Here is a 13,739-nt window from a genome sequence, read left to right as displayed (position 1 = left end):
TAGATTGCAACCATTTTCTTACCAAGCCACCGGTAAATGGAGCACATTATGCTTCTATTTAGGTGGCCTTGTTTGCCCCTGGTTGAATGGCTGGACACTACAGAACATGTTTGTTAGGACCTGCTGCCTAAAAACGTTTAGGAAATTTGAGTTGATTCTGAGCCGAATGATAGCTTCAGGCCAGCACCAGAGCCCTAAAGTTTACAACCACTATCCCTGGGTCAGCCTGATGTGGTTTGTGCCACGAGACCATGCACAGAGCTCTGTGCACCACTGAGCCCTCCCAGTATCCTCCTCTCACTTTCCACTTCCATCACTTGGTTTTCCAGATCTTCATTTCCCAACTATCTAAATAGAGCCAAACATCATGCCGCTGAGAAGGGTAGGGAGACACAAGTACATTTTGCGTTTGAGTTTAGTTTTGACTCTGTAAAGCTTACTTGTAATCGTTACTGGACATCTTAACACAGATGGGATTTGGTGGGTCATTGGAGAAGCTAGGGTAACTTGTAGGGGGGAAAGGTGGTTGTATTCTGTCCACTGCATGGCTGGTTAACACTGAGATGTAGCAGTGCCTTCGTATCTTGGTCTTAGCTTGTGATGTGTGTTAAGTTAGAATTGCAGTAATGACCCCACACACAAACCGGTTGACATAATAAAGCAAGTATCTTTCCACACTTGGAAACCATTGCTGTATCTTCACGTTGATAAGATACACCACAAAATTGAAGATAGGGATGGGCAGTATAAAAACTAAAGGAATTTTTTGAGAGTTTTTCCCAAAAAGCTTTCAAATACACAAGTTTTTAAATTAAACTTGTGTTTTTAAATTAAACTTTAATGAATATTAAAACATTAAAATATTAATTGGTGAATAAAGCAAGTAGGAACAGGAACAGAAAGAAATGTTCTCCTGTCTCAAGTTCCTGGCTCTTCAAAAATCCCCAGGCATCATATTTTTGGAACGACTAGGTGAGTGCACTTGAATGCAAGCATCATTATCCTAATACTTAGCCAAACTACTTAAAATGATTATTGTTACTGTAAGTTGAGGATGCCTGGGTGGCTCAGTCAGTTAAGCGTCCGACTTCAGCTCAGGTCATGATCTCACGGTTTGTGAGTTCGAGCCCCATGTCGGGCTCTGTGCTGACAGCTTGGAGCTTGGAGCCTGCTTTGGATTCTGTGTCTCCCTCTCTGCCCTTCCCCCATTTGCACTCTTCTCTCTCTCTCTCCCTCTCTCTCTCTCTCTCAAAAATAAACATTAAAAAAAAACTGTTACTGTAAGTTGGAAGTAGACCCCAGAATAAAACAAATCTGTTGTTCTGTACTAATATATCTCTAGATTAAGATAATAAAAATTCATGTGACCACATAATGCTAAGACCCATTGAGAAATCAGGCTCTCCACCTCCCCTGCCGGCTTTGAACAGGTTTTTGTAGTTTAAGTTACCTTGACACTTAGGAACAGCTTAGGAATAGAAGGTATGCTCATGACTGATAACAAAAGAGTGGCCAAAAGTCACACATTGGTGAAACAGGAAAGGAGACTGGAAAAACCTTGACATTAAATGTTGGAGATACACATGTGTGGCTACCAATGGTTGAGGCCATGTGAGCCACTTCCAGACCTGTCTAAAAATACAAGGTCTGTTCTAGCAGGTCACTGGAGATGCAGCCTTGAAGCCACATTATTAATGTCATTTAACAAATTGTCTTTGGGGGCGCCTGGGTAGCTCGGTTGGTTAAGCAACTGACTTCGACTCAGATCAAGAACTCGTGGTTCCTGTGTTCAAGCCCTGCGTCGGGCTCTGTGCGGACAGTTGGGAGCCTGAAGCCTGCTTCGGATTCTGTCTCCCTCTCTCTCTCTTCCTCCCCTACTTGCTCTCTCTCTCTCTCAAAAATAAAGATTAAAAAAAAAGAAATTGTCTTTGTATGGGTGTGCATGAGCAGGAACACTTACGTATATTGATGTATACAAATATATTTATGGAACCACCCTGACCTGTGGAAATTAGAAACAACCTGCCCAGGTACAAGGAAGAGAAATTAGTGCACAAGTACTTGGCTGGCTCCATTTAGGTGGAGAAATAGCATTTTAGCCATCGTGAAGCCATCATGATTCTTAGAAAGTTTACATTAATGCATCTAATGAGAAAATTTGGGAGAAACAAAAAGATAAGGAAAAGATTTATGTTTATAATCATTATCCACAAGACTGGCAATGGGTCGAATGGTTTCAAGATTCGACTGGGCTGGTTTCAAGATTTAGGCTGGTTTCAAGATTTGGTGACTACAGGCTGATGAAAGCAGGGTTGTTAATTTGGACTACTGTATAATTTATACATATGGCAAGAGTTTGAATAAATCACTGACCCTTCAAGAGTTGTCAGTGCTAAGTTAAGATTTCTCCATGGCTGTTTTTCCCCTCACAATTGGGAAAAAGAACCAGGCCTTAGGCATGGAATTTTGGGCATGTAGACTCAATATCCAACATACTATTCAGTGATGTGTAGGTGCTAGCAATACTTAAGACTATTATCTGTTTCTTCAAAAATAACTGGCCTGAATTAATGTGACCTTGACAGTGGTATTAATTGACTTACCAGAGCTGTTCTGGCAAGTCTTCTGGAGGAACAAAAATAATATGTCCAGTTCAAAATGTAGAAAATTTGTTCTCAAGTTATTTGGTTTCCAGACTTAAATTCCCATCGGCAATTTTTCACAACATCTACCTCAAAGATAGAAACCACTGCACCATGTTGAACAGGAAGGCAGAAGAAACAATTTTCAGAAAATTATGGAGATTGTTTCCCCATCTGAGGTACTGTTTCTCTTGAAAGCATCGTCCCCTTCAATCACTCTCCAGCTTTACTCTTTCTCTTAATATTGTGGCGACAATCTCCCTTGGGCTCACCCCTCCTAGAAATTACCCAATACAATTTTTTGTTCTATGGTTTCTGTCATTCCCTGCTACTTTCCTCCCCGGAAACTGAAATGAACAGTAATTGACAGGTAATTAAGAGAGCTGGGAATATACAATGCACAGAAGAGGATTGGGTTTGCATGTTTGTGTTCTTGAAACTTGTGAGTTGATATTGGGAAATAGGGAGTCCAGCAAAGATCCCAGGAACTTCATGGAAGTAATAGCAAGAACACCTTCAAATATTGGCAATACGTTTACCAGCCCATACAAGTGTTTTTGTTTTTGTTTTTGTTTTATTTTCACTTTTTAAAATTAAGTTTTAATTTTAATTCCAGTATCGTTACGAACGCTTTTCTCATAAGCACTTTTCCCAGAGGGCACAGCAAACACCTGACCACTTAGTTTGCATTTCCCGGTGTCCAGAGTTCTCTGACTTCCTCAGGGATTCACGCCCAGCCCTGTCCCCTTCTGCAGAGGGAACTGTAATGTGGGCACTCATCCAGTTGCAGACTGGGCTGCTTTTTGATAACGAAGCCATCTAAGGGATCTTCCAAAAGCCTCATGGCCATGCTTACTCCATCCCCAGATATTTTTCTTTTGAGATGTTTTTCCTTTGAGAATAGTCATGTTTAAAAGCATCCATTTTAATACTAACCAGTATTTATTAGGACACTTACTAAGTGTTGGACACTGCATGAAATATTTTGCTTCAGGAAGTTGTCCCAATTTTTCAACTAAGGCAAATGAGACACGTTAAACAGTTTGCACGAAGTTAAAAAGCTGTTAACTGTCAGAGCTGAGTCACAGACTTAAGTCTGTCTTAATACAGAGGCTGTGTCTTTAACCACTAGAGTTCCCTGCCTCCCACGTGTATTAAGTCACCAGTGATAGTCTGGGTAAAAAATAAAAATATTCCAATAGCTTCATTTCAAAAGTAGAAAGCTTGGGATTGTTCTGCTTATGCACATGCAAAAGCCCAAAGGGAACTGTTTCATTCTGTTTTCCAGGAAAACACACACACACACACACACACACACACACACACACAAAACTCAACAAAAGGAAAATATGTTCTAATCATGCAGCTCAACCAGCAGCCACTAAAGCAAGCCAAGGCACGTTGTGAGATCAGTGCAGTCTCATATTTTGGGAGTATTCAGTGGATAGAATATAGTATTTTTATAATTCATCTTTGGTTTGCTCATCCCCAACCCCCATTTCCCCCCTTCCACCGGCACTAAAATATTTTTTTTCCATTTGAAATATTAGATTAGGTAACTAACACGTTTGAGTAATCCCAAATGCTTAATAAGTGATGACATAAGGATTTATTTGGAATTACCTCAGAGTCCTCTCTCTGAACTTGAAGTGACCTGTGCAGTGCGTCTCCTTTCCTTACGCATTTTCCATGTATTTCATATTTTTACCATCCCAACGGTGACTTCCAACTTATGAATATCGTATGTGGAGGCAAAACTGGTTTTGTTTTGTCTTTTTTTTTTTTTTGGCTTATGTTAAAAAAATTTGCATGCCGTTAAAAACGTTCACCGCTGATAGCTTCTGAGTACAAGCATAGCTCTCCATCCTAACAAATCAAGATTCCTGTTAAACGTCCTACGAGTGTCTCTGAAAAGAGTCACCAGAAATTCTTGGCAGCATTTAGAAAAAAATAAGTGAGGGGGTTGGTATGTATTACCTTGCTCCTCCTGAATGTGGTATTTCCAGCTTTGTGCTGGTCCTGGGTAGGAGCCACAACCCCCACTGCTGTCATGTGGATGAACCAAAAGCTGCAGAAAACCAGGGTAAACCTTCTAAAAAGACCATCATAAATATGTATAAATACATGCAGTTCCCCCCCCCGACTCTTCCTTCAAAAAAAAACCCCAAGTGTCCAAAAAATGTTGTTTAACATTCCCAATTTTGCTGAAGGGTTTGCAAAGGGTTCCTCTGAGCAGCCACTCGTCGGCTTATTCGCCTACATGGATTCACGGGTTTTTAATCTGCGTGCCGCCACCACCAAGCCCTGGGCTCGAAGAGGAGTTAATCCCAGATAAATTCAGGGAGGGCAGTTTGCAAAGTGCAACCTGAGACTGACTTTTGATCATCTGTTTTTGTGTTTATATAACAGTGATCACTCAGATGGATCATCTGAGATTTCATTCAGGAGGAGAGGAAATTTAGCGGTTTGTGCTCGTGACAGCAGTATTTGGACCACAGCTTGTATGTTTGTCAATGACACATCTAATTTTTAAAAATCCAAAATATATAACCCCACGACAGCTGTGTTGCTAAGAAACTGTTTAGTTTATAATAAAGGTTATATAGCTAATTGCACAATGTTTCCATCCGGAACACGTGGTTAGTCGTCTGAAAATTACTGCAGAATAGCTAATATGCAAACAGAGAATGTATCAGAGTAAAACCCTCCACTTTAGACTGCAAATTTGTCTTTAGGGTTTTAAAGATTATACTAATTTTACCTCAAGATGGTTCTTTTAGAGAGCAGGGCTTTTCATTTTCCAGTGTCAGTCCCTGGCTGGCCCCAGTGCTCTCCTGACAATAGCTTGCACGGCCACTCGTGACCGTAGCCTGACCTCTGCTCCCAGATCACACAGAGAAAAGGGATGGGGGCTTTGAGGGAGGAGGGGCATCAAGAGAGGATGCTAATATTCTTAGAATTCTGGCCTTACAATATTCACAAAGGAAATGGTATCATTGGGTGCTCCTTGGAGCCCCTAAGCCTCCATGTGTAGGTCCTGACTTGTCTTAAACCTGGGACCAATCTTCCTCTAGAACTTCATTTCCCAACCATGTTCCTTTTTGATCCCATCCCACTGTTGGCCACTCCGGGAGGAACGATGGGAAGACACTGTCACGTTGCTTCCTCATTGTCCCTGAGTAGCTGATATCTCCATCTATTCAAATACATGTATTGAGTGCTTGCTGTTTATTAGGCATAAAGATAAGATATAGTCTCTGGTCTCCAGGATATATAGTCCAGGAGGACAGTGGGAAGATTAAGACATGTACACAAATAGTACGCAGCGCAAAGCAAAATATATTGTGAGACTGTGGAAAATGAAATATAACAGGAGTGGGTATTGAAGGAGGAAGATGAGTTCAGTTTTAAATACATCATGTCTGAATGTGAATGTGTGGGCTCAGAATCACGGGGGGCGTTTATTTGTGCTGGCAGTAAGGATTTGGAGGTCATGTGATATGAGTAGTATTTAAAGATAGCAGCTTGGATGAGGTCACCCAGGGAGACTGTGGAGAACAAGGCTCTTCTGCAGGATGCCCTTTTTCCCATCTCCTTGGGTCAATAAGCTACTTGTCTTTCAAGGTCTCTTGCAGGATGAATTAGGTGCTATCCAGATTTAAAGAGTGGGAGGGGAATTCCAGGCAGGTAAGAAGTATGCGAAAAGGGGTGTGTCAAGAGGGGCCACCGCCTGTTCAGGGAGCTGCAGGTTGCTCAGGACGGCGTTAGCGCATGTGGACAAGTGGTGGAAATGAGGCAGAGAGATCATCAGGGCCATGTCTGCCAGGCAAAGGGATTTGAATTTTATTCTGTAGAATATGAGCTACCCCTGAAGAATTTCAAACAGGGGCTGCTGTGATCAGAACTGCATTTTGGACAAATATCAATCACTCTAGCATGTTAAAGACAAGTTGGGGTGAGTGGGAATGGAAGCAGAGCGACCAGTCAGGAAGAAACCAGTTCAGAAGCGACAGTCCAGATAATAGATTGTGAGTGACTATATGCGGGTTTTTGTGTTGTTCTGGGAGAACATATAGCATCTTCCAGGGGGGAGAAATTCTATTCACAGCCATAACTTTAGGGTGGCTCCTGTTAGATAAAGGGCTCATGGGATCTGCATCACACTAATTAGCTTGGAGGTGCAAAGGTAGACCCGAACTTCTCGTTGGGATGGGACCAGAGAGAGCTGAATTTGCTGTGCATACCAGAGTGAAACAAATCTTGAATTCCCGAAAGTAATGTAGGGGGGACAGTAGTGGTGCAGAAGCATGACAGAAGAGGAAGGAAGTGATACACTAGCAAGAAAACACAGACTATTAAGTGGGATGAAATAGCCAGGGGCGTGCGGGGGGAGGGAATCTCTGATGGTAAGTTAGACAGAGGACTTCTCACAACAGTAAGGTCTCATGTTTGGTTTGAAGTCGTTTGTGTTGCTCTAATATCAACCTTCCTTCGTTGCCCCAATTTTCATGCAATGTTGGGGCTTTGGAAATCAAGAAGGAGGGCTGATTGCCATGGGTCAGTCGCCACATTAGGTCAGTATAATTTGCACCAGGGCCATTAAATCATAGGTTTGGTAGATGCAGGTTCGGAGCAGGGACCCAGAGACAACTATGAGGAGGAATTCTCCTCCATCCCAGGAATTCTCTGAAATCTTGCCGAAGACCATGGCCTGTCACAGAGATGGAATGAGATTTCCAACTGACTTTATCTAGAACATACATGCAGTTTCCCCCTAAAGTTATCCTAGAGTGTTCCTATAAAAACTTCCATAAGCAGAAATGGCATATAGCAAAGAAGCAATGACTTAATTTGTATGGAAAAATTTGTGAGTATTCCCAGATCCAAAAAATAACCTCTCCTAGTTTTTTCTGGCACACAACTTCCTAACAAATGCACGAAATAAATTGAGATAAAGCACAGATGCTCTCAGACGTGGTTCAAAGCTATGGAGGCTTGGTGCTGAGATGCTGAGCACAGGTCCTGGTGAGGGGTCTTGGCTGGGCCCTCTCGCAGCCTGAGGTGTGCTTTACCCCTTAACTAGCTCACTGCAAAACAAACACTGAATGCTATTCTCGGTTTTGGGTTTTTGGGGTTTTTTTCAAAGATGAAAATCCTCTTTGGATTCCTTTTGGTCGATGGAAATGGGTAGTAACATAGGTCTTTCATAAAAGTGAAGAGGTATAATGCAAACTTTCAAAAATCAGGGTGTATATATATATATATATATCTACACATACATACGTCATTTTTACTTGACATATATCTATAAATTTATATATAAGTATATAAATAATATAAATATTTTTTCATATCAAGTAAAAATGATTACGTGTGTGTGTATGTGTGTGTGTCTAAAATATAATTTTAATTTCTCATGTCAAGTGAAAATGACATACCAGGAGGATGTACCTTTTCTCTTCTGAGGTCTGGGACCCTCTGGCCGTCCACCAGCAGTAGACCCTTTAGTGAAATACTGAACTACACTCATCTTGGAGAATGTCCCACCCTAGCCCTACAATCGATTTCCATCTCCACTGCTCCCATGAATTTGCTCTCATCAAGACCACCAGTTCAAGTGACCCCCTTCAGGCTGAGACAAAACTTGCTGAGACATTTTACGGCACTGACAGCACTTTCCTTGGGGCAACTCTGTCCTATGCCACACAATTCTCCTCTCCTTCTGACCGGTTACACTCAGAATGCTTCTGCATTCTCCACACTCACTGACTGTCCTCACCCAAACTGCCATCTCTAAATGCCACTCATACCATGTGACCCCCAAGCCCCCATTTCCAGTAGGAATCTCATCCCCATCATTCTAGACCCGCCCACACAGTCAAACGGACAGGCACTTCAGTCACAATGTATTTAAAACTGAAGTCATTTTCTTCCTCCAGCACCTGTTCGGCTGCATTCCTGTCCCACTCTGTGGCACTGCTATCCACCCAAATGGCCCGGCCAGGAACACAAGTGTCGACACAGACTCCTCTCTTTTGTTGCTCCCTGCCCCCTACGTTAGCCCGTTACTAAATTCTGTGGGATATGTGCTTCCTTAGTCTCTGCTCTGTTTTGACTCCTTTACACTTACACAGAGTTCATAGTTCAAATTTGTGTTGTTTCATTCTTTTTTTTTTTTTGGTTTATTTATTTGTTTTGAAAGAGAGAGAGAGAAGGGCAGAGAGAGGTGGAGAGAGAGAGAGAAAGAGAGAGAGAGAGGGAATTCTAAGCAGGCTCTGCACTGTCAGCACAGAGCCTGACACGGGGCTCGAACTCACAGACTGTGAAATCATGACTTGAGACAAAGTCAAGAGTCAGACGCTTAACCAACTGAACCACCCAGGCGCCCCTGTATCATTTTGTTCTTAAATGATAGCAATGGTCTCCCGACTGGTCTTCCTACCACAAGCCTGGACGTCACGGAATCCATCCTTCTCTTGGTTACACAGGTCATATTTTCAAAACCTTTATAAACATCATGTCATTCCTCCTCTTGAAATTCTTTGATGCTCCCAAGACTTTCATAATTAAGTCCACATTCCTTAGCTTGCACTAAGTCACTCAGATTGGGCTTCTGTAACTCTCAGTTCATCCCAGCTTTTTTTATTCATAAGTAGAAAATAGTATGAAGTTTTTGAAAGACATCTTACTAATGCATGCCTCTGCGGTTCAGATAGGCATATAATTTGGCCACGAAAAAGTTGGTAAACATGATAATTTGGTTGAAACCTAATTTCCAGTTTGGGTGTACCACAATGATGGGTCACAACCCCAGTCTATCTGGGAGATGGCTTTTTAGCTGCCAATCATTCAGTCAATCAGTTCTTGTAAGGGCTTTTTGGAAGAGCTGCAAGTCAGAATAACTCAAAGGGATGGGTTAAAACAAACTATATATCCAACATCAGAGGACTAATCAAAATAACCTAATTATCCAACAGTCACTGAACTTTCTTACATAAAATATGGTGGGTTATATAAAGGTATGTATGCTATCTTCCCCTTTTTGTAGAAAACAAAGTAATATGTGTATTTAAATATGCTTCAAGGAGAATCTAAAAGCATATACACTAACGGGTCATCAGTGGTTGTTCTGTGTGGGCAAGATTATGGGGATTCTTTAGGTTCTTTTGCTTATCTGTATACTCTGATTTTTCTTAATGATCACAGACTATTTTTGTAAAAACGTAGGCCATGCAGAAACTATACAATAGTTATATTTTCAATTCACCAAAATCATCAGTACTATAAAAAAAAAAGACTGAAATATTAACTCTTGACCAAATCCTTGTTTTTACAGAATTACATTAAACCCTATGATTTTCAACTATTTTCTAGATTGCTCTGTTTCCACAAACTTAAATATCCTTCCTTGTTCCCTGACTTCATCATGTGACCCTTTTTTTAGCCTGGCATCTTCTCTCTTTTATATATATAATATGTATAATATATATATGTATCTACATAATACATATTAATATCTATAATATGTATAATATGTATGTATAATATATATATGTATGTATACATATTTAGCATTTATTCATTTTTGAAAGGCAGAGAGAAACAGAGCACGAATGGGGGAGGGGCAGAGAGAGAGAGACGGAGACACAGAAACAGAAGCAGGCTCCAGGCTCCGAGCTGTCAGCACAGAGCCCGACGCACGGCTCGAACTCACGGACCGCGGGATCATGACCCGAGCCGAAGTCGGCCGCTCGACCGACTGAGCCACTCAGGTGCCCCCTTCTCTCTTCTTTAAAAGTCCAATTCATGTGTCACCTTCCTTAAGAAGCTCTTCTTGACCCCTTGTCTGCTTTTGGTCAAGGGTCTATGGTGAACTGCGGCTTACAAGTTAAATCCACCTAATGTCTATTTTTGTACAGCCCGTGACCTAAGAAGAGTGTTTTCATTTTTCAATGGTTGAAAAAATCAAAAGAGGAAAGTTCACAACTCATGAATGTTATCTGAAATTTAAATGTGAGTGTCTATAAATAAAGTCCTATTAGAAGACAGACCTGCTCTGCTCACTTCTGTATTGCCTGTGGCTGTTTTTGCCCTGCAGGGCAGGGTTGAATACTTTTGGCAGATACCTAATGGCCCAGAAAGTCTAAAATATTTACTCCTTAGTTCTTTACAGAAAAAGTTCGCTGACACTGACTTTAGATGATTAGGCTTCCTCAGTGCCCGCCCAGGACCCTACACCTGCCTCTAACTCTGTTCTTGCCGCAGATTCGGGAAGGGATGGTTTTCTCAGCATTCCCATTGCTTTGAGGTGGAGGACACTTTCTAATTGAACCTGGTCTCCCCAGCATTGAGCACAGGGTCTTAAACACAGGAAGCATCGGTAAGGAAATGCATGATGCTTGCAGGAACGGCGTCGAACTAAACTCCCTCGGTTGGAAGGTAAGGTACATGATGGGCGGCTCAGTTGGTTAAGCGTCTGACTTACACTCAGGTCATGATCTCGCGGTTCACAAGTTCGAGCCCTGCGTCCGTCCCTGTGCTGACAGCTCAGAGCCTGGAGCCTGCTTCGGGCTCTGTGTCTCCCTCTGTCTGCTCCTCTTCCGCTTGCACTCTGTCTCTCTCTCTTCCTCAAAACTAAATTAAAAACATTAAAAAAAATTTTTTTAAAGGAACGTAAGGTACATGAGGACAGGGATTTTATCTCTGGGTATCCTCAGCATCCAGAAAGCATCCGGAACGTGGTAGGCACGTGGAAAATATTTGTGGAAGTCGTTAAGTACAGTAATGTTGGCCCCATATTTCTGAGTTTTCTAGTTCTTAGATCAATTCTTAGCCTTTCAGACCATGCTATTTGATCACTAATGAGAATAAACTCCACTTCCCAACCCTCAGAGAAACAGAGAAACGAGTGTTAAGTTTGTCCCGGAAGGAAGCGGCTAAGAGGCCTTCTCCAGAACCAGTGGATCTACCCTACTCCTCGGTGCGTCTCAATATAGGCTTTTTGCAGCCTGGTACCTCCTCCTTTCAGAGCAACTACGTCAGGGCAGGTATTAAATCAACATCCTGCTGACACTGAGTTATTAAATACCTGTGGCAGCACGGCTCTCGAAGCAGAGTGAGACGCAGCATCCTGGCTCTGTTTCAAACCGGGATGATGTGTACCTCAGGAGATTAACGTGCAAATATAAATCACAGCCTAAACACTTCATCTGCACTGGTCTTCTCCCAGTGAGCTGAAAGCTCTTGTTAGAGGATGAACTAATTAGTGTTCATTCAAACTGTATGAGTTTGCAGGAAGGGTAAACTAAGAATCCCTCTCCTGTGCTGAATGGAGAGAGTCCTAACACCGCAAATGTTCACAGTGCTGTATTCCGAAACAACATTCTAGAAAGGGTTTTCCTGAATGCTAAATATACCCACTCAGTTTCTGATCCTGTCACACCTGTGTTGTGATGGGCTTTATAACATTTTGTTTTGTAGATTGAGTCTGAGGGTCCATGTCTTTATTTACATTTTGTGAAGTTCCCAGGAAGTGCATGCCGCTCTCTCCTCGGGCCTAGACATTTCCAGCAAGGTAGATTTTATTTGTTTGTTTGTTTGGTTATTATTTATTTGTTTTTAAATGTTTATTTATTTGAGAGAGAGATAGAGAGCACAAGTGGGAGAGGGGCAGAAAGAGAGAGAGAATCTCAAGCAGACTCCATGCTATCAACACAAAGTCCAATGCAGGGCTTGAACGCATGGAACCGTGAGATCGTGACCCGAGCTGAAGTCGGATGCTCAGCTGACTGAGCCACCCAGGCATCCCTAGCAACGTAGACTTTTAAATGCAAAGGTCAGAATATCTGTTTGCCAATCACTCACTTCTGGTGAGAAGGCCTGGCCCGTGTCCCCAGCCATATGGCTCTCAGCCGCCCAGATCACTAACCTCTTCCCCTCACTCCAGAGAATTTCTCCACACCGGCTTTCTGGGATTCATGTGTGGTTTTATCAACCCTGATTTATCAGCAACCGTTTGCCCCTCGGCCTCATCATGATGAAGTCGGAAGTATTTCCAATTTAGAGGAGCCCTGTTCTCATGCACATACAAGGGGGATGGGAAAAGAGGTTTGGCCTTGGCTTTCTGTTCTAAATAAACACACATGTACGTGCGCACGCACACAGACACACGTCTTTTAAGAACCTGCGTTTTAGCTTTCTGTTTGTTTGCATATTAATAATGGGCATGATTGTGAACACTAATAAAAACAGTGAAGTCACTGAAAGTAGAAACTGAAATCCCCATCACTGTTGTGAGAACAGGGACCCTTTAGGAGGTTTGAGTCTGGAGAGAAGCAGGGAGGTGATGTCACGTACAAAGGGACCAGGCTGTACAGTCAGAGATACGCATGGTCACATGCAAACTTGACTTCTTTGAGCCCGCTGCCTCCCGGAATGGTTTCCTCATCTCTAAAATGGGGACAGCCCCTTTTGACGTTTTCGTGAAATATATTCATGAGACAATGTAGATAGTTCAGAAGATGTCAGCCGCTCCCCATATGGAGCCAGCTACCTCGGAGGTCGCTGGCACCCACCTTCAGAGGTTATATAGGCCGTTCTCTCTGAGTAAGACAATGGCAGAACAACAGAAACAGACTAAAAGAAACAGACCCAAGAACTATTGGAGAAATATTCTAGTGAAACAAAATCCGCTTGATTGAAGATAATCCAAAGCTTTGTATGTAGAGCAAACACTTATTGAATGAGTGGCCCGGAGAGTTTTGCCAGGACCACTGTTAGACCCTGTAGGACACAAAGGAAACACTGCTAATCATAGTTAAGACAAAGGACTTTAGAAGAGATTTATAGCTTTCGTAAGTTGGAGTGGAGCACTGGAGCCAGATGAAGGAAATCTCGGATACGTCTTTCTCTAATTTGATTTCAGGTCTTCCTTGAGTGACGGGGAGGTGATATTTGGGGATTAGAAGTACATGTGCCTTTGTCCCCGGATGTGTGTCGAGGACGTCAACGTCACCGTTTGTGGAGGGCACACAAAGGCTGAGGTCCACTGGACTAAGGCTCATCTAAGGAAAGTTCAAAGGGAGTTTTGAGAGGTGA

Source organism: Lynx rufus, unplaced genomic scaffold (genome assembly GCF_022079265.1).
Source record: "Lynx rufus isolate CCGP_SWC_20201006 ecotype Redwood Valley unplaced genomic scaffold, mLynRuf1.p SCAF_4, whole genome shotgun sequence".
NCBI lineage: Eukaryota > Metazoa > Chordata > Mammalia > Carnivora > Felidae > Lynx > Lynx rufus.
Note: the sequence above shows the minus strand (reverse complement) of the source record.